Source organism: Bombina bombina, chromosome 5, assembly GCF_027579735.1.
Source record: "Bombina bombina isolate aBomBom1 chromosome 5, aBomBom1.pri, whole genome shotgun sequence".
Lineage (NCBI taxonomy): Eukaryota > Metazoa > Chordata > Amphibia > Anura > Bombinatoridae > Bombina > Bombina bombina.
The window spans coordinates 1,108,050,855-1,108,070,598 of NC_069503.1; the positions used below are offsets into that span (position 1 = coordinate 1,108,050,855).

A 19,744-nucleotide genomic window follows, 5' to 3' on the forward strand; every position below is an offset into this window, starting at 1 on the left:
TTTACCCGTATTACCCATATTAGAAAAATCTCATGTTTATGCCCCATATTTTTAACCCCAACAAAATGTGCACTCATTCCAAGTCCTTCTTGCCCCACCTCATTCTAAAATATAACTCTCTTGCTGTTGGCACAGGTTGGGTTAAAGTAAAACAAGTGTCACGTTACCTTTTTTCGATGTCACATGGATGATGTAGAAACTGGTGGTTCTAAACGGATTCTGATCCTCTCCTCCTTTTTGGATGACCATTAACCAATGAATCCACAAACATGAGTTGCTAAGGAATGTTTGGAAGTAATCTTGGAAAGAATATAACATAGTTGTCATGCTTTTAAGTTTACAGTACAAACAACCTACTCCAGCTCATGAACTCTTGTTCCTTTATAAGAATTGATTTGCCTTGGACGTCACATTTTATTTTTGATCCCAATATAATCCTAGACAGGCGTTGTGTACTGAATGCAGTTTTACCTCAAGGGTAAGATTAGTCATTCGCAACCTGAAGCTCAGGCAAAAATTACCACATACTAGGCTGTAGCATAGGGCAGTTTTAAAAAGAATAAAATATTTGATTACTATGTCCTATTGGAAAGAAGAACATAGGGTTAGTTCTAAATTTTAACATCCAATAAAGTGATATGCTAGTCTATGTGATTATTCATACAGACTGCTACGTAAAAAGCCAAGCATGATGATGGTTGCCATTAAACAGACAGTGTACACCAATTTTCATATAACTACGTGTAATAGATACTACTGTAAAGAATATGCACAGATACTGATCTAAAAAGCCAGTATAAAACCTTTTAAAAAATGTACTTAGTCTCCCAGTTTAGCACTGTTGATGAGTTTAGGCTGAGACACCCAGTGAAAGCGGCTTGGAAAGCAGATGGAACAGACACTCCCCCTCCCCCATTCCTTGCAAATGAAAAGAACCATTAGACAAACAATAACAGCAGGAATCTGTAGACCTGGGTCTACATCTGATACTTTGGGGCTTGGTCAGGAGTCTGAAAATCATCACAATGTTATTAAACAATAAGAAAAACTATACATTGTTAAAAAAAAAAAAAAAAAACACTCCCAGGTGGTCTATATAAATGGATCTACAAAACATTTATGCAAAGGAAAATCTAGTGTACAATGTCCCTTTAAAGGGATAGTCAACTCCAAAAGTTTTTATTTTTTATAAAGATAGATAATCCCTTTATTACCCATTCCCCAGTTTTGCATAACCAACATGGTTATTTTAATACACTTTTTACCACACTGATTACCTTGTATCTAAGCCTCTTCTGACAGCCCCTGACCACATGACTTTGTATGTGTCTATTGACTTGCATTTAAGCGAATTAGTGCTGTTTTGTGCACAACCCATGGGCGTGAGCACAATGTTATCTATATGGCTCACATGAACTAGCACCCCCTGTTGTGAAAAGCTAATAAATAAGCAGGCAGAAACTTAGAGGTGTAAAGGTTATAAAGTATATTATTATAACAATGTTGGTTGTGCAAAGCTGGGGAATGGGTAGTAAAGGCATTACCTATCTTTTTAAACAATAACAATTTTTGTGTTGACTTTCCCTTTAAGGAACAACAAACTTTTTTTTTTTTAAAAAAAGGGGGGGGAAATAATTTACCCTAACCATGATGTTTGAAAGTAGTCTCTTGTCAAAAAGGTATTTAAATGACCTTTTCACCCCAGCTGTACTGCCTGCCCCATAGACTTTGACCAGAGCATCCTCATGTGGTTGCAAGTTAAAGGCTAATGTTTTGACAAAAAAACTGCTTTCAAAGATCCTAGTTATGGTTTATTACTTAGAGACCTTAGTCATTTTTATATATGCATCAGAAGTTAATCACTGCATTAAAGAATATACACACAATTTAGTGTGTGTGTGTGAATATTTATGTGTATGTACATATTTATTTATTTCAAGTCCTAAGCTACTAGGCAGGCCAAAATGTCCACACCCACTACCCCACGCACTCTTAGCCAATGGTTAGCCATTGTGAAACACCCACTACCCCACGCACTCTTAGCCAATGGTTAGCCATTGTGAAACACCCACTACCCCACGCACTCTTAGCCAATGGTTAGCCATTGTGAAACACCCACTACCCCACGCACTCTTAGCCAATGGTTAGCCATTGTGAAACACCCACTACCCCACGCACTCTTAGCCAATGGTTAGCCATTGGGAAACACCCACTACCCCGCGCACTCTTAGCCAATGGTTAGCCATTGGGAAAAACCCACTACCCCACGCACTCTTAGCCAATGGTTAGCCATTGGGAAACACCCACTACCCCACGCACTCTTAGCCAATGGTTAGCCATTGGGAAACACCCACTACCCCACGCACTCTTAGCCAATGGTTAGCCATTGTGAAACACCCACTACCCCACGCACTCTTAGCCAATGGTTAGCCATTGGGAAACACCCACTACCCCACGCACTCTTAGCCAATGGTTAGCCATTGGGAAACACCCACTACCCCACGCACTCTTAGCCAATGGTTAGCCATTGTGAAACACCCACTACCCCACGCACTCTTAGCCAATGGTTAGCCATTGTGAAACAAATCATTGTGCAGAAACTTTTTTTCATATTTTTTATTTTAAGTCCCTTTGAAACCATTAGAAATAAATAAATTTCCTGGTCATTTTGCACAGCGTATAGACATCATTTATCTCCCTCTCTGCTCTCCTCAGCTCAGTTTCTACTCGCCCAGGGCGTGTGACCCTAATGCATCTGGTAGATCCTCCCTTACATCATTAATCATTTCTGTTTAGAGGGACACAAGCTATCATTTGGAAGATGGGCCTTTCTAATTTGTAATTTTAAACCAGAGGGGGTTGATAGTCTATTTAAAGAGATATGAAACCCAATTTTTTTTCCTTTCATGATTCAGATAGAGCATGCAATTTTAAACAGCTTTCTAAATGTACTTTTATTATAATGTATTATCCATTTATTAATCTATTATCTATTTGTAAGAGCACTATATTCAGCACTACGTTCTGCCTTGTAGAGCTCCAGCACCTATCTATGTACAGTATCTCTTCAACAAAGAATACCATGGGAGCAAAGCTAATTTGATAAAGAGAAGTAAATTGGAATTTTTTTTTTTTTAATTGTATGTTCTGTCTGAATCACAAAAGAAAATGTTTGGGTTTTATATCCCTTGAACATGTACAAGATCATCCAGCAATTGTGAAGATTGTTTGCTGCAGACTAGGCCATCAGGAATTGATATGGCAATAAATGAATTTCCCTTTTGCTGCTTTAATAGTATTATTTGGTACTGTAAGAACTTGAATTGCACAACAATCATTCTCAAATATTTGTGCTGTACATTTTACAGAGGCCTCTAATGTTTGAGTGTTCACACGTCTATCTTAGGGCTTGACAAACCCAGGAGCCAGGGAGCCACTGAAAAGATTTGTTTTGCCCCCCCCCAAGGTAACTCAGTTGAAAGTAGTAATATTATATGCATGCTGCTTTTTAGAATGATTTTTAGGATAGATAAATAGACCGGCACCTGCACTAATAAAAAGCTTCTCTGCTTTAGGATTGTACACATTCTATTCATGCCTAGACTGGCTGCTATGGACCACACCCAGCACCTGGGCCGTGGTGAAACTGCACCTGCTGCACCAATTGTAGTTCTGCCACTGGCTCCAAGCTTTTAACATCTGGCTCCTAAGATTTTCGCTTATTCTCCATATTTCTGTATACAAATTCCATTGTCTGGCTCCTAAATTTTAAACAGATTTGTCAACCCCTGGTCTATCTACACTTAACCTCCCCTTGTGTTTGTCACTGGTATTCATTAGCGACTGTTTATTAAATGAGCTTATATATATATATATATATACACACACACACCCAATTTAAGGGTATATGTAATACAATATTATATAAGATAGGGGCGCTATCTAAATATGCCAAGTAACTTGATATACAAGGATGATGATAAACACAGTTCTTGGTATATTAATTATAATCAGAAGGTAGTATCACATTTGTATAGGCATACAAGCATATAAAGCAAATAAAAGGTTACATAAAAAAGAACCTGTATGAATGATAATGTCCTAATAGACAAAACAAAGTCCAAAAGTTCTATCAGAGTCCCCGATGGTTATGGGGGTGTAAGGCAGCTCTCCTCTATGTATAAGGCCGTCCACAGCGAATTACTCTATAATGAAACAGAGAAGGCGCCACATAGCATAATTCCGTATGGTATACTATAATTGAAAATTATAGCTCGAATGCACTCAAGTTTGTATCAATAAAAGTGTTTATTTAAACACATTAAAAAATTTTTTTTTTTTTTTAATGTGTTTAAATAAACACTTTTATTGATACAAACTTGCTACATCGCTTTTTATTTGGATATCCCTGTTTGGAGTAACTCTCCAATTGCTGGAGGAGTTATAGTGCCTTTCCTGACATCCATACATCTTAACCTTGCTGGGGACTACTATCCTGGCTGCTGGGAGCCTTAGCCTGAGAGGAGAGTTTACCGGACAACTCTGAGGTTCCGGAATGCCCAGCCAGCACCACATCTTGGTGCTTTATTAAATGAGCTGTTGCGCCTTTGTGAATTACTTCTACAGCTAGTGATATATGTGTATTTCCAATCGTAATAGGTGTTTCCCTCTTTAGTTTTTAACTCTAGATGTTTAGCCTTATTGTAAGACAGTATATGGATTTTTTACGATTGTTATGCAATGCCATTTTTCTGCACTTCCACATAGCAATATGAAACTGCTTTGTAAAATGCAGCTTTGAAACAATTTTAACGTTAATAAGAAAACTTTTAAAATGTATGTCGGCTCATGTAAATTTGCTAACAAACATCTTGCTTTAAGTGTACAAAGAATACCTCTTTCTAATAATGTATGATTGCACCAGCATGCACTAGCACACTATATAAGAGTTATTCTGACTTAAGCGCATGAGTATGTAAATGCATGAAGTCTTTTTATATTTGATTGAATGTAGACAACACACTTTGTGTAAAGGTTCTGTTAAATACTGGGATAAAGGATGACATTGTTGCACATATTCATTCTACTTTGCTCAGCAGGTCATTAGAAATGATCAGTGCTTGAGTACATATATGTGCTGTTACCAGCAATCAATGAATTAAGCATTCTTTTTTGCAGAGATCTTAGTTTATTTCTATTTAAAGCTATATGTTTCTCCCCTATCTTCCAGCATTATATACTATTAGTATAAGGTAGTGTTGCTTTCTGATCAGAGATGGAATTTGAGGAACCAAGGGTTTGGATAACACAGGGGGGAGATTGACCATTCTGGAGGCCAGTCTTAACCTATTAAAACCTGGAACATGCTTAGATTACAGTGGGATGCTGGGATAGAGATCCAAATGAAGTGTCCTTCAAATTCTGGAAACTTGTGACCCCTTGTCTAGTTCAAATAGCACGCTGCATTATAAAAACACATCCATTACTTAAAGGGACATAATACCAATATGCTAAATCACTTGAAAGTGAGTAGCATAACTGTAAAAAGCTATTAAAATATCACCTGAACATCTCTTTGTAAAAAAGGAAGATATTTTACCTCAACATTTCTTCAGCTCACCAGAGTAAGTGCTCTGAGATTAGTTATTTGTTTAGCTACAAGTTGGGGAAAAAAAGGCAATCAGCAGTGCTTAGGTCACGCTTTGCTTTACTGTGATCTCATGAGATTTCACCTAAATCTTGCAAACTTTTCTAGCAATCTTCCTTACACTGAGTAGGGACATAACTGTCTGCTCATGCCAGATGCACGCTCCTTTTGAAGTCCTGGGACTAGCTTCCTTAATGGCGGCTTAAAATCTTTTTTTACAATGGTATGTGGCTAGGAAATGTTGAGGTAAAATATTTTCCTTTCTTACATAGAGCTGTTCAGGGGGTATTTTCTAGTTTGCTTTTTACAGCTATGCTGCATCACTTTCAAGTGTTCCAATATTTGAGTATCATGTCCCTTTAAGCAAAACTTTTATATTTTTGTGTATAAAAGGAGGAAACATAACTGAATATCAGTTTATTCTTTGTTATAAGCTAAACGTTTAAGTGCTTCCTTTAGTTTGGTAAAAGTAAAACATGTTTTTCTTAATATGCACTTCAGAAACAGTTGTGTTAAGTCTGAAAATCCTTGTAATAAATCTTTTTGAATGGCTGTATGTAGAAATTACCAAAAAAAAGTCAAATGATGTTTATCTTCTATTTTTGCACTCAAAATCATAGAGGTTAAAAAGGGTTGTGTGAAGATAAAGTGACATTAAACCTGTTTAGCTTTCATCTAAAAAATGTAGCTTGAAGCCAAACCTGTAAGTGCTGAAAATGGATTATATATCATTTTGCAACTACTGTCTGGTCCTGTCACACACATCATGTAGGAATTGTGTAGACTACATATGAATTCTATCAATTGGATTAGAAAGCCGTTCTGAATGTATGACTGCTAGTGCTACCATAGTCCGTATACGTTTTTTTTTCTTTTCTGCTCATTAAAGGGACATGAAACCCCAAATGTTTTTCATGATTCAGATATAGAATGTTAAACAACTTTCTAATTTACTTCTATTATCTAAGGAGCAGCAATGCACTACTAGTTTCTAACTGAGCACATGGGTGAGCCAATCACAACATATATATATATATGCAGCCACCAATCAACAGCTAGAACCTAGGCTCTCTGTTGCTCCTGAGCTTGCCTAGATAGACCTTTCAGCTAAGGATAACGAGAGAGAAGCAAATTAAATAATAGAAGTAAATTGGAAAGTTGTTTAAAATCGTATTCTCTATCTGAATCATGGAAGAATTTTTTTGCGTTTCATGTCCCTTTAAATGGCTAGACATTCTACCTAACAGTCACACACAATAATTTTTAATTCTAGTTTTCAGTCGCATATTTTCTAAAAATACCCTAAAGTAATGTTTGGGGGCAAAAACGTCAAAACTTCTGTTAAACTGTTTTAAAAGTAGAGAGGATAATATAAACTATTTGTAATCAAATGAATTATTAAATCGAAATGCAAAGTGTGATGCTGCAATTATTAATTTCACACTTTATTATGCCCCATACAGAAATAATCAGAGTTCTTTGAAATTGTCAAATGCTATCTGAGAAAAAAGTAAATTATGACTTCTATGCCATAAATATAAAACTAAAGTGTAAGAAAAAAATTGCTATGCTTAAAAAATAGTAATGTCTCTTAAATACATTTTTTTAATAATGATATATATGTGTGCAGCAAATGTCTGTGCAAGTAAATGGAATAGAAGGGATTCTCATTAGATGTATATAAGTTTTGTGTAGCCATAAGATAATGTGAAATGCACCTGGAACCTAAATACTGTTGCATTTTATAAGTTAATTTTTTTCCCCTGCATAAAACAAGATTATGCCTCGTCCTGTTTACGCTGGTACCCAGAAGACTACTAAGCGTGTCACAATCATGCAATTCTTTATTTCACTCCAATATCTCCTCTATATTACACAATTAAAAACTTGCTTTTGTATCAAGATTAGTATTAAATTACTATTGTAATTTCCCACATGCAACAAAAATGTAATTGCACAGATAAATAAAAAAATTAGTGGCACTAATACATCGCACTGTAAAATTACCTGCTGAAATGTATTACATTGTATACAAATAGCTTTATTCTGTCATTTGAAATATCTGATGCCTGTTAAAACCACCACCTACACTGAAAATATTACTGCTGTATTCTCTATAGAAAATATATGGAAACAAAAGGTGGGAGAGATGTGCTAAAATGTTAATTTTCAATTGCTCACTCTAAGTTTTGGTATCTGTGTATACAGAAAGATATGATAAGGTGTCTGTGTATAAAAGCATATAACAATTAGGTCTGCTCCCGCTGGATGTTTAGCCCATTTAAATGGGGTGTGGTTCCAATAAGTGGGAAATGACTATTTCATATTCAAATATAAACACAAATGATTTTTTCCATACATTTTATAGTCCGCAGCTGGTATATTAAGTCATTGGAAACACATTAAGGGGAAACAATTTTACTGTACACGGTCCCTTTACATATTTAGGTTTATGTGGACATCACACTGCCTTTTTAAAAGGGCATTGAATATTTTTTGTTGTATATCAAAGATGGTATTTTAAATATATTCCTGTGCTAAAAAACTCTTCTGTCCACCGGAAGATCTTTGCACAGATTCGCTTTTCCTGTGACTCTCAAAATCCAAATCCTCATTTTAACTAATCTTTTAAATTATTTTATTATGTTTTAAATAGTGTTTGGTCACATGCATGATAGAAAAGTGTTCAGCTTAATGTCCCTTTAAGTTCCAACAGAATACGCCCATTGGATTAAATAAAACATTGATTGTCTGGGTATTTTATTTAAATTACAGATCACAATCCCAAAACAATTACGTTTTTTTCCAAATGTTAGCAATTGTAAATATTTATTAAGGTTACTTTTCAGGGCATTGGTCCCTTCCTCAGTCTGAAGGTTGAAACAGAACGTTCATTTTTATCTTTGACAAAGTCCAGTGTGTCCAGCAGTGAGCATTCTGGCTTATAAGCACCTTAAATGCCAATATACTTTAGTTGAACACCCCCCCTCCCCAACACAGTATTTTTATCAAATAGTTGACAGGTTAGCAGTCTTCATTTATCCCCCCCTTTGATGTCTTAGGCCCCTGTTGCCATTCTCTGCTGTTTTGTTCATCTATCTATGCTTTTATTTGAACATATTCTGGGGCACTAACAATCTAAAGGAGGTATAATCCACTCTCAATGTTTATAAGGAATCGTTTAACCCCTTCTCGCTGGGCTTTAATGCTGAACGGCATGGAACGTCCTACCTTATAAGGTGTCCTGCAGCCTCCCCCTTTGACTTAATCAGGAATCGGACTTGGGGGGGTGTCTAGCCATGTAGGCAGTCCCCCCCATGTTCTGATCCTAACCTTAAAATCACACGATCATTGATGCGATCATGTAATTTAATTTTTACTGCAAGTGTTTACATTTGATCTTAGTTATGATGTTAACACTTTAGTACAGGTTCAAAGGGGTTAAAAATGCCCGATCTATGGAAACAAACTGATAATTAGCTTTACTGGACCAAAATAATTCTGCACAGATTATTTACTGAGCACCATCACACTTAAAATGTTTTCACATTTAACTAGTTAACCAGTAAGATTAGGCTTATAGATAAGGTATCGATCACTCAAAAGCTTTAACCATCCCACCTCTCCTATAGGATTTTTTTTCTCCTGTTTTTAAGACACGTTTGTGTGTAGTTACTCTAAGGCCAGGTTGAGGTTTTCTTTCTGACTTCAATAAAAAGAAGAGGTTTAAAGAATCGCATCTTTTAAATGGTGCGTTAATAGTTGTCCCTCTGTGTTATCATTTTTTTTTTGCTAGAAGAGTAATGTTAAAACTCACACACACACACACACACACATACACACATATATATGTATATATATTTTTTTTATTTTTTTTTATTAAAGCATCCATTGTCTTTCAGGTAACACAACATTGGAATCCTGTAGGTTAAGTTAATGTATGTAAAGATGTTGGGTGTGCTGAAGCGTCTATCTTTAACGAGAAGCCTTAGAAATTGAAAGCAACAATAAATAAAATAGAAAATAATTTAAATGGAGGGGTTTTCAAAAACATTCACATATCAAGGGTATTGTAGGTCAAAGATTCAAATTTATCTTAGTAGTTTGTTGATGAATTGAGTATCCTTTATTCAATTAGCTCTTTAGTGCATGAATAACAAGTTATTTATTTTTTTGTCTCCCTGGGAAAAAAAAACAAAAAACTTTGAACTAGGGTTAAGAAAATCCACATCTTTGTGAAAACCAAAGTAATAGAATTCATTTTTGGTTCATGTATGTTGCAGAAAGTAAGGGGGCAAATGTTACAATCTAAACGGCAAATCTTGAAATTTGGTTTGACAGTGTAGTTAAGATGTTTATCGTAAGTGTTAAAGGGACACTGAACCCAAATTTTTTTCTTTGGTGATTCAGATAGAGCATGCAATTTTAAGCAACTTTCTAATTTAGTCCTATTATCAATTTTTCTCCATTCCCTTGCTATCTTTATTTGAAAAAGAAGGCATCTAAGCTTTTTTTTTTTTGCTCAGTACTGTGGACAGCACTTTTTTTATTGGTGGATTAATTTATCCACCAATCAGCAAGAACATCCCAGGTTGTTCACCAAAAATGGGCCGGCATCTAAACTTACATTCTTGCATTTCAAATAAAGATACCAAGAGAATGAAACAAAATTGATAGTAGGAGTAAATTAGAACGTTACTTAAAATTGCATGATATATCTGAATCACGAAAGAAAAAATTTGGGTTCAGTGTCCCTTTAATAAAGGTTAAAGCTTATATTCTTTTGTGAACAAAAATACCAAAAGCGATGAAGATGCAATAGTCCGCTTTCAGGCGGTATAGGTGTCACAAGAAATAAATGCTTGGTATGGAACATAGACGAATAGAAATACCGCCTACCCTCTATCATTCCCAGGTTGCCATAGATGTCACTGGAATATAGGTCGGTTTTTAAAATTGCTATTTGTTATATGAATAAGAAGCTCACTCTTCTCACACTTTTTGAGTTGAAATTGTGGCAACCATAAAGGTTTTTTTTTTTTTCTAGTTCAAATAGGTCAAATTTCATTTTTTATTTTACAATGGTTGCAAGAAAAAAAAGAAGTAGATATTAGTGACTTTCTCTCATTCTTTCTCTCTCAATAATACAACTTTTTCTTTGCATTTTATCCTCTTTTTTTTTTTTATTTTCTTTTAGGTTAAGTTTTTTGTTTTGTTTTTTTATCCAGTTCTTGTAGTTTGAAATTTATTTTATTTAACTGGTTAATTTGTTTAGCATAACTTGGTCATTTATGAAACTTGATTTACTCAATCAGAAATAAATATGAAAATATATTACAAGGTTTATAATACCGCAATCTTCCGCTTTAATGTTTTAAAAGCTGAATGTAAACATTTTATTTATCTGTTTTAAGGAAGTCTAAGACCTATATAGAATATGAAATGGTATGAAAACTATTAATAGCAAGTCCAATGTAACCTTTTAAAAAAGCCTTATGAAGACCCATTGCAGAGTTCTCTTCTGGCAATAAAGATATTGCAGAGCAGCAATACCATCTGTTTATAGCTACCTGTTTTTTTTGTTTGTTTGTTATGGGAATTGACAACTTTTTAGCTGATGTATTTGTTTATTCAAACCAATCAACTTGCATTTTACTATTTGCATTAGGTTTGTTCAAATACTATTTTTTAGCCGAATTCCTTTTTAACAGGTCTTTATAATATTTTGAAGCAGACTATGCACATTCTTCAGTTTTGTTTTTTTAACTTGCACATAAAGTTACCATTCTGCCAAAGATATAATGCATGTAGAACTCTTATTAGATTTGATTTGTTGTGCAGAGATTTGATGCATCTCTATAATGGTCATTCACAGTTTGTCAATTGTAAATATATTCTGTTGGCCTGTGGAATGGTTTATTTTAACCTTGCATGTAATTGGCCGAAAAAAACCCCAACCCTTTCACTGTTTGTTCAGATGCGCTTGATTAGTCTGCATTTGCAGCAATTTCCTGAACCAATTAGTTTAAAAACAACTCATTCATTTTAAGAGCAATAAAGATCTAATAGATTTTATTTAAAATGCTTCTAACTGGAGTTAGTCTGAAAGTCACTCTTAGCTAAATCTTTTTAATGTATTATCTAACAGAGCTACCCACTATATGGTATCATATATATCATATATTGTATATAGGGAAATGGATTTAAACACACTTTAGATGTTTAAATCTTTTTTTTTCTTCTTTTTGATTTAAATCGTTCATGGGAAGCAAATTGTCTAATTTTACAACAAAGTAATTACTAAAAAAAAATCATTATTGCTACTTTTAAAACCTTAAATGTTTTACAACTCTTCCTCCCCTTTATTTCCAGTTCCCAAGTCTTTACGGTCTCTTCCTTTCTTCAGTGTCCACTTCTGACTTACCCATGAACTTTGTCTCTGTTTCCTACCGTCCCCTCCTGATTATTTGTTTTACACTTTCATTCTCTAACGCTGTTATACCTTTCGTTCAGTTTTTTTCCTGCTTTGTAGTCTCCCCTTTTCTTGTTATAGAATAAGTGCTTATCTACATATTATCTTAGAATAGTCCAATACAACCCTGCAGACCTTTGTTTATCCTGGTAACAATGCCTTGATAGGAAATCACTTTTTGCCTGTACTTTCTAGCAGGAACCTGGCCATGTGAGTAGTATTCACAATGTTTAAATGTTTTCTTGAGTAATCTTGAAAATTGGTAGGAAATACATAAGTGCAGGTGGTGTACGCATTTGTGTTTTTTTGTTTTGTTTTTTTAAGATTTTAAGTTTGTTTTTAAGTTTTTTAGGATATTTTAACATTACACAATCTATGTTAAGTCTAATCAACTTGTGCCTGTTACACACATTGCCTGACCGCTTACATTGTTGGTGTATATACTATTAAAAGGATATAAAGTCAAATCTGAGCATGCTCTTTGATGACCACTATCATTTAACAGTTTGCATTGGAAATAAAATGCACCATTTAATATAGTGATACATTTTAAGAGAAGTATTTTTGCAAACTCTTTTGTAATGCTCTGCGCATTTCAGATTTGACTATTCTGTTCTTTAAATTCACAACGCATATGTAGTTGATAATCTTTCCTTTAAAACCATGTGTGTACCTATAAGTTATATCAACATAATCACGTATGTGCAATCATAAGCACCTCTGGCCTTTACAAATTTATATTTTCAACCTACAGCATGATAGAGATTATTAAAAAATATCCTATTTTAGAACTATTAGATAAATTCAGTTTTATGAAGAGTTGAATATTTTGGTAATCTATGGAACCATGCGATTCAGATGTATGAAGTCTATATAAATCTATATATATATAATGGTAATGTTTCTGATGTAACATGGACACTGAACTCTGGTAGCAGAGTGACCTGCTTACTTTATATGCCTCCTATAAATGGAATCCTGCACATAGGCATCTCATTATGAAAAAATATTTAGTTCCATTGTGAACTGGCCATATGACAACTACTTTTTTTATCAACTTATTAAGTTGAGCACTATTGTAGCTCTTGCTGAGTTTAGCAATGTTTATAAGTGTGTGTTAAACACATAAAAATGTTTGTTTTTAAGAGGAAAAAGGGATCATGAGTGATGTCACATGAATGTTTATTGAATGATTTCATAGTGTTGTGTTTCTTTGATTTGTAACACATTGTTAAAGCTTTTTGTTTCCTGTTTTGAGGTATGATTTATTTGCATGACAATTTAGGTTGTTCTTTTTAAACTTTGTTTCATTCTGTTCTATATGTTCTGGTTTCATTAATAAATCAAAGAATTGATTTAAAACTTCTTTCCATATACAGTGTATTTCAATAAATTGTTCAACAGTTCAATCTTAATAAACATTTCAGTAACAGATTATAAATGGCTACTGTGTTTTCTTTATTAGAGAAACTATCGGCTTCTCTAAAAGGGTTGAATCCATTTGTGGTATTTTTCACAGAGAATTTATTGTGGGGGTTCTTATTCTGGGATATCCATACCCCCGAGGTACCAAATTATGGAGGTAAAGGGATTGGCTCTCTAAATTTTAAAAAATAAATAAAAATGTAGTTAGATTAAATTAACGTTCACCTTGATCTTAGCTTGGTGATGAGGGCAATGAATGTTTTGTTTCTCTTCACAACTATCTATCTCTGTGAAAGAAGATTCTCTGCTTTCTTGAATGTGAAATAAAAATTGAACAATTGACTGTCAGAGGACATGTAACATTGTCAACAACTGCACCTTGATTCTATGTTTTTATTGCACACAAAAAACGGCAAAAATAAAATCTTGCTCGTTTTTATATCAGCTTTGTGTATTTTTATTTTGTAAATAAGTGTGATGAAATCCTTATGGTTTTCTGTCAGCTGTGCTGTTCCTAGCTATACACATGTTACTTAAAACCAACCTATTGACCTCTAATGACATCATGCTAGTACTTAATAGGGCTGGTGATGATGGCAAAGGGGTTATAGGAACATAATGGGGCAATCCATTTGGGGTCTGTACAAATGTTAAGAACCCCTTATCTATTGTGTTTTGGCTCCCAATTTTCTTTACAAATATTTCCTTCTCTTTATCTTTAACTTCTGTTGTCCTATGACTTTTGCCCATCTTCCTCCTTACCAATCAACAAGAGTTTTATTATGCCCTAACACGTTGAACAACTTTACTTCCCTGTCAAGTCTGGTGGATAAATCTGCATCTAAAAGTAAAGTTGTTATACAATTTCTAATGACTAAATATGAGTGTTTTTATTACACATTTTTTACTCTCTGCTCTGTCCGTTGTCTTCTGATCCATCCATTTTGCTCTATCACACTGTAGGTTGAAAAACATAATTTATGTAAGAACTTACCTGATAAATTAATTTCTTTCATATTGGCAAGAGACCATGAGCTAGTGACATATGGGATATACAATCCTACCTGGAGGGGGCAAAGTTTCCCAAGCCTCAAAATGCCTATAAATACACCCCTCACCACACCCACAATTCAGTTTAACGAATAGCCAAGCAGTGGGGTGATAAAGAAAGGAGTAGAAAGCATCAACAAAGGAAATTTGGAAATAATTGTGCTTTATACAAAAAATCATAACCACCATAAAAAGGGTGGGCCTCATGGACTCTTGCAAATATGAAAGAAATGAATTTATCAGGTAAGTTCTTACATAAATTATGTTTTCTTTCATGTAATTGGCAAGAGTCCATGAGCTAGTGACATATGGGATATCAATACCCAAGATGTGGAGTCTTCCACTCAAGAGTCACTAGAGAGGGATGGAATAAAAATAAAAACAGCCATATTCCGCTGAAAAAATTAATCCACAACCCAAAACAAAAATAAGTTTATTTAATTTTTGAAAGAAAAAAACTTAAATCAAAAGCAGAAGAATCAAACTGAAACAGCTGCCTGAAGAACTTTTCTACCAAAAACTGCTTCCGAAGAAGCAAATACATCAAAACGATAGAATTTAGAAAATGTATGCAAAGAGGACCAAGTCGCCACTTTGCAAATCTGATCAACTGAAGCTTCATTCTTAAAAGCCCACAAAGTGGAAACCGATCTAGTAGAATGAGCTGTAATTCTCTGAGGCGGGGCCTGACCCGACTCCAAATAAGCTTGATGAATTAAAAGTTTTAACCAAGAAGCCAAGGAACTAGCAGAAGCCTTCTGACCTTTTCTAGGACCAGAAAATAAAACAAATAGACTGGAAGTCTTCCTGAAATCTTTAGTAGCTTCCACATAATATTTCAAAGCTCTTACCACATCCAAAGAATGTAAGGATCTCTCCAAAGAATTCTTAGGATTAGGACATAAGGAAGGAACGACAATTTCTCTACCAATGTTGTTAGAATTCACAACCTTAGGTAAAAATTGAAAGGAAGTCCGCAAAACTGCCTTATCCTGATGAAAAATCAGAAAAGGAGACTCACAAGAAAGAGCAGATAGCTCAGAAACTCTTCTAGCAGAAGAGATAGCCAAAAGAAACAACACTTTCCAAGTGTTAATGTCCAAAGAATTCATAGGCTCAAATCGAGGAGCCTGTAACGCCTTCAGAACCAAATTAAGACTCCAAGGAGGAGAAATTGATTTAATGACTGGCGTAATACAAACTAAAGCCTGTACAAAACAGTGAATATCAGGAAGTATAGCAATCTTTCTGTGAAATAAAACAGAAAGAGCGGAGATTTGTACTTTCAAGGAACTTGTACACAAACCCTTATCCGAACCATCCTGAAGGAACTGTAAAATTCTAGGAATTCTAAAAGAATGCCAGGAGAATTTATGAGAAGAACACCATGAAATGTAAGTCTTCCAAACTCTATAATAAATCTTTATACAGACAGATTTACGAGCTTGTAACATAGTATTAATCACTGAGTCAGAGAAACCTCTATCACTTAGAACTAAGCGTTCAATTTCCACACCTTCAAATTTAATGATTTGAGATCCTGATGGAAAAACGGACCTTGAGATAGTAGGTCCGGCCGTAATGGAAGTGGCCAAGGTGGGCAACTGGACATCCGCACCAGATCCGCATACCAAAACCTGTGTGGCCATGCTGGAGCCACCAGCAGCACAAAAGACTGTTCCATGATGATTTTGGAGATCACTCTTGGAAGGAGAACTAGAGGCGGGAAGATGTAAGCAGGATGATAACACCAAGGAAGTGTTGGTGCATCCACTGCTTCCGCCTGAACATCCCTGGACCTGGACAGGTATCTGGGAAGTTTCTTGTTTAGATGAGAGGCCATGAGATCTATCTCTGGAAGACCCCACATCTGAACAATGTGAGAAAACACATCTGGATGGAGAGACAACTCCCCTGGATGTAAAGTCTGGCGGCTGAGATAATCCGCCTCCCAATTGTCTACACCTGGGATATGCACCGCAGATATTAGACAGGAGCTGGATTCCGCCAAAGCAAATATTCGAGATACTTTTCATAGCTTGGGGACTGTGAGTCCCACCCTGATGATTGACATAAGCCACAGTTGTGATATTGTCTGTCTGAAAACAAATGAATGGTTCTCTCTTTAGCAGAGGCCAAAACTGAAGAGCCCTGAGAATTGCACGGAGTTCTAAAATATTTATTGGTAATCTTGCCTCTTGATATTTCCAAACCCCTTGTGCTGTCAGAGATCCCCAAACAGCTCCCCAACCTGAAAGACTCGCATCTGTTGAAATCACAGTCAAGATTGGCCGAACAAAATAGGCCCCTTGAACCAAACGATGGTGATCTATCTACCATGTCAGAGTGTTGTACATTGGGATTCAAGGATATTAATTGTGATATCTTTGTATAATCCCTGCACCATTGATTCAGCATGCAAAGCTTTAGAGGTCTCATGTGAAAACGAGCAAAGGGGATCGCGTCCGATGCTGCAGTCATGAGAGCTAAAACTTCCATGCACATAGCCACTGAAGGGAATGATTGAGACTGAAGGTGCCGGCATGCTGCGACCAATTTTAAACGTCTCTTGTCTGTTAGAGACAGAGTCATGGACACTGAATCTATCTGGAAACCTAAAAAGATGACCCTTGTCTGAGGAATCAAGAAACTTTTTGGTAAATTGATCCTCCAAGCATGTTTCCGAAGAAACAACACTAGTTGATTCGTGTGAGATTCTGCAGTATGTAAAGACTGAGCTAGTACCAAGATATCGTCCAAATAAGGAAACACCGCAATACCCTGTTCTCTGATTACAGATAGTAGGGCACCCAGAACCTTTGAAAAGATTCTTGGAGCTGTTGCTAGGCCAAATGGAAGAGCAGCAAATTGGTAATGCTTGTCTAGAAAAGAGAATCTCAGAAACTGATAGTGTTCTGGATGAATCGGAATATGAAGGTATGCATCCTGCAAGTCTATTGTGGACATATAATGTCCTTTCTGAACAAAAGGCAGAATAGTCCTTATAGTCACCATCTTGAAAGTTGGTACTCTTACATAACGATTCAAAATTTTCAGATCCAGAACTGGTCTGAACAAATTTTCTTTCTTTGGTACAATGAATAGGTTTGAATAAAACCCCAAACCTTGTTCCTGAGGAGGAACTGGCATGATTACCCCTGAAGACTCCAGGTCTGAAACACACTTCAGAAAAGCCTGAGCTTTTACTGGATTCACAGGGATGCGTGAGAGACAAAATCTTCTCACAGGAGGTCTTACTTTGAATCCTATTCGATACCCTTGAGAGACAATGCTCTGAATCCAATGATTTTAGACAGATTTTATCCAAAAATCCTTGAAAAACCTTAATCTGCCCCCTACCAGCTGAGCTGGAATGAGGGCCGCACCTTCATGCGGACTTAGGGGCAGACTTTGGTTTCCTAAATGGCTTGGATTTATTCCAATTTGAGGAAGGCTTCCAACTGGAAGCAGATTCCTTGGGAGGAGGATTGAGTTTTTGTTCCTTCTTTTGAAGAAAGTAACGAAAACGGTTAGAAGCCTTAGATTTACCCTTAGGTTTTTTTATCCTGAGGCAAAAAAACTAATTTTCCTCCAGTGATAGTTGAAATAATAGAATCCAACTGAGAACCAAATAAATTATTACCTTGGAAAGAGAGAGTAATCTAGATTTAGATGTCATATCAGCATTCCAAGATTTAAGCCACAAAGCTCTTCTAGCTAATACAGCTAAAGACATGGATCTAACATCAATTTTGATAATATCAAAAATGGGATCACAAATAAAATTAATAGCATGTTGCAGTAAGCGAGTAATGCTAGATATGTCAGGATCCAATTCTCGTTGCGCTAAATTCTCCAACCAAAATGTTGAGGCAGCCGCAACATCAGCCAAAGAAATAGCAGGTCTGAGAAGATGACCTGAATATAAATAGGCCTTCCTTAGATAGGATTCAAGCTTCCTATCTAAAGGATCCTTAAAGGAAGTACTATCTTCCATAGGAATAGTGGTAGGTTTAGCAAGAGTAGAAATAGCCCCATAAACTTTGGGGATTTTTCCCCAAAACTCTATAGATTTTGCTGGTAAAGGATACAATTTTTTAAACCTTGAAGAAGGAATAAAAGAAGTACCTGGCTTATTCCATTCCCTAGAAATCATATCAGAAATAGCCTCAGGAATAGGAAAAACCCCTGGGGAAACCACAGGAGGTTTAAAAACAGCATTTAAACGTTTATTAGACTGAACGTCAATAGGACTGGTTACCTCAATATCCAAAGTAATTAACACTTCTTTCAATAAAGAACGCATATACTCTATTTTAAATAAATAAGTAGATTTGTCAGTGTCAATGTCTGAGGAAGGATCTTCTGAATCAGATAGATCCTCATCAGAAGAGGATAAATTATTATGTTGCTGGTCATTTGAAATTTCATCAGCTAAATGAGAAGTTTTAAAAGACCTTTTACGTTTATTAGAAGGTGGAAATGCAGACAAAGCCTTCAGAATAGAATCCGAAACAAATTCTTTAAAATTTACAGGTATATCATGTACATTAGAAGTTGAAGGAACTGCAACTGGCAATATACTATTACTGATGGAAACACTATCTGCATGCAAAAGTTTATCATGACAACTATTACAAATGACATTCGGTGGAATAATTTCTACAATTTTACAACAAATGCACTTAGCTTTGGTAGAACCGATGTCAGGCAGCAATGTTCCAGCAGAAACTTCTGAGACAGGATCAGATTGGGACATCTTGCTCAATGTAAGAGAAAAGACAACATATAAAGCAAAATTATCTATTTCCTTATATGACAGTTTCAGGAATGGGAAAAAATGCAAAAGCATAGGCCTCTGATAGAGAATAAAGCAAGAGGCAAACATCAATGGGGTATTGAAATAATGAGAGAAAAAAAATAACCGGAAATTACACACTCGCGTCACAAATGACGCCACCGTGTGAAAGGTCTCGGTGTCATGTATGATGCCGGAAATGACGAAGTTGCGTCATAAACGTCTTTTTCCGCGCCCAAAAAATTTTCGCGCCAAGAATGACGCAAAAAAGTTTTGCATTTGACGCACCCCCGCGCCTAATACCCGCAATAGCAAGAAGTAGTCAATTGAAAAAAAGACTAAAACCCCAGGT

The 19,744-nt window shown here is 35.6% G+C and overlaps 1 protein-coding gene across 1 annotated transcript in view; it reads left to right on the plus strand.

Annotated features, from left to right (window-relative positions):
- Positions 1 to 13,560, plus strand: part of SLC45A4 (solute carrier family 45 member 4) — a 285,788-nt gene extending 272,228 nt beyond the window's left edge. Inside the window, exon 16 of the mRNA XM_053715398.1 lies at positions 1 to 13,560. This exon is cut by the window's left edge and continues 1,744 nt beyond it. The gene's annotated coding sequence lies outside the window, so the exon portion shown is untranslated.
- The last annotated feature ends 6,184 nt before the right edge of the window (positions 13,561 to 19,744 follow it).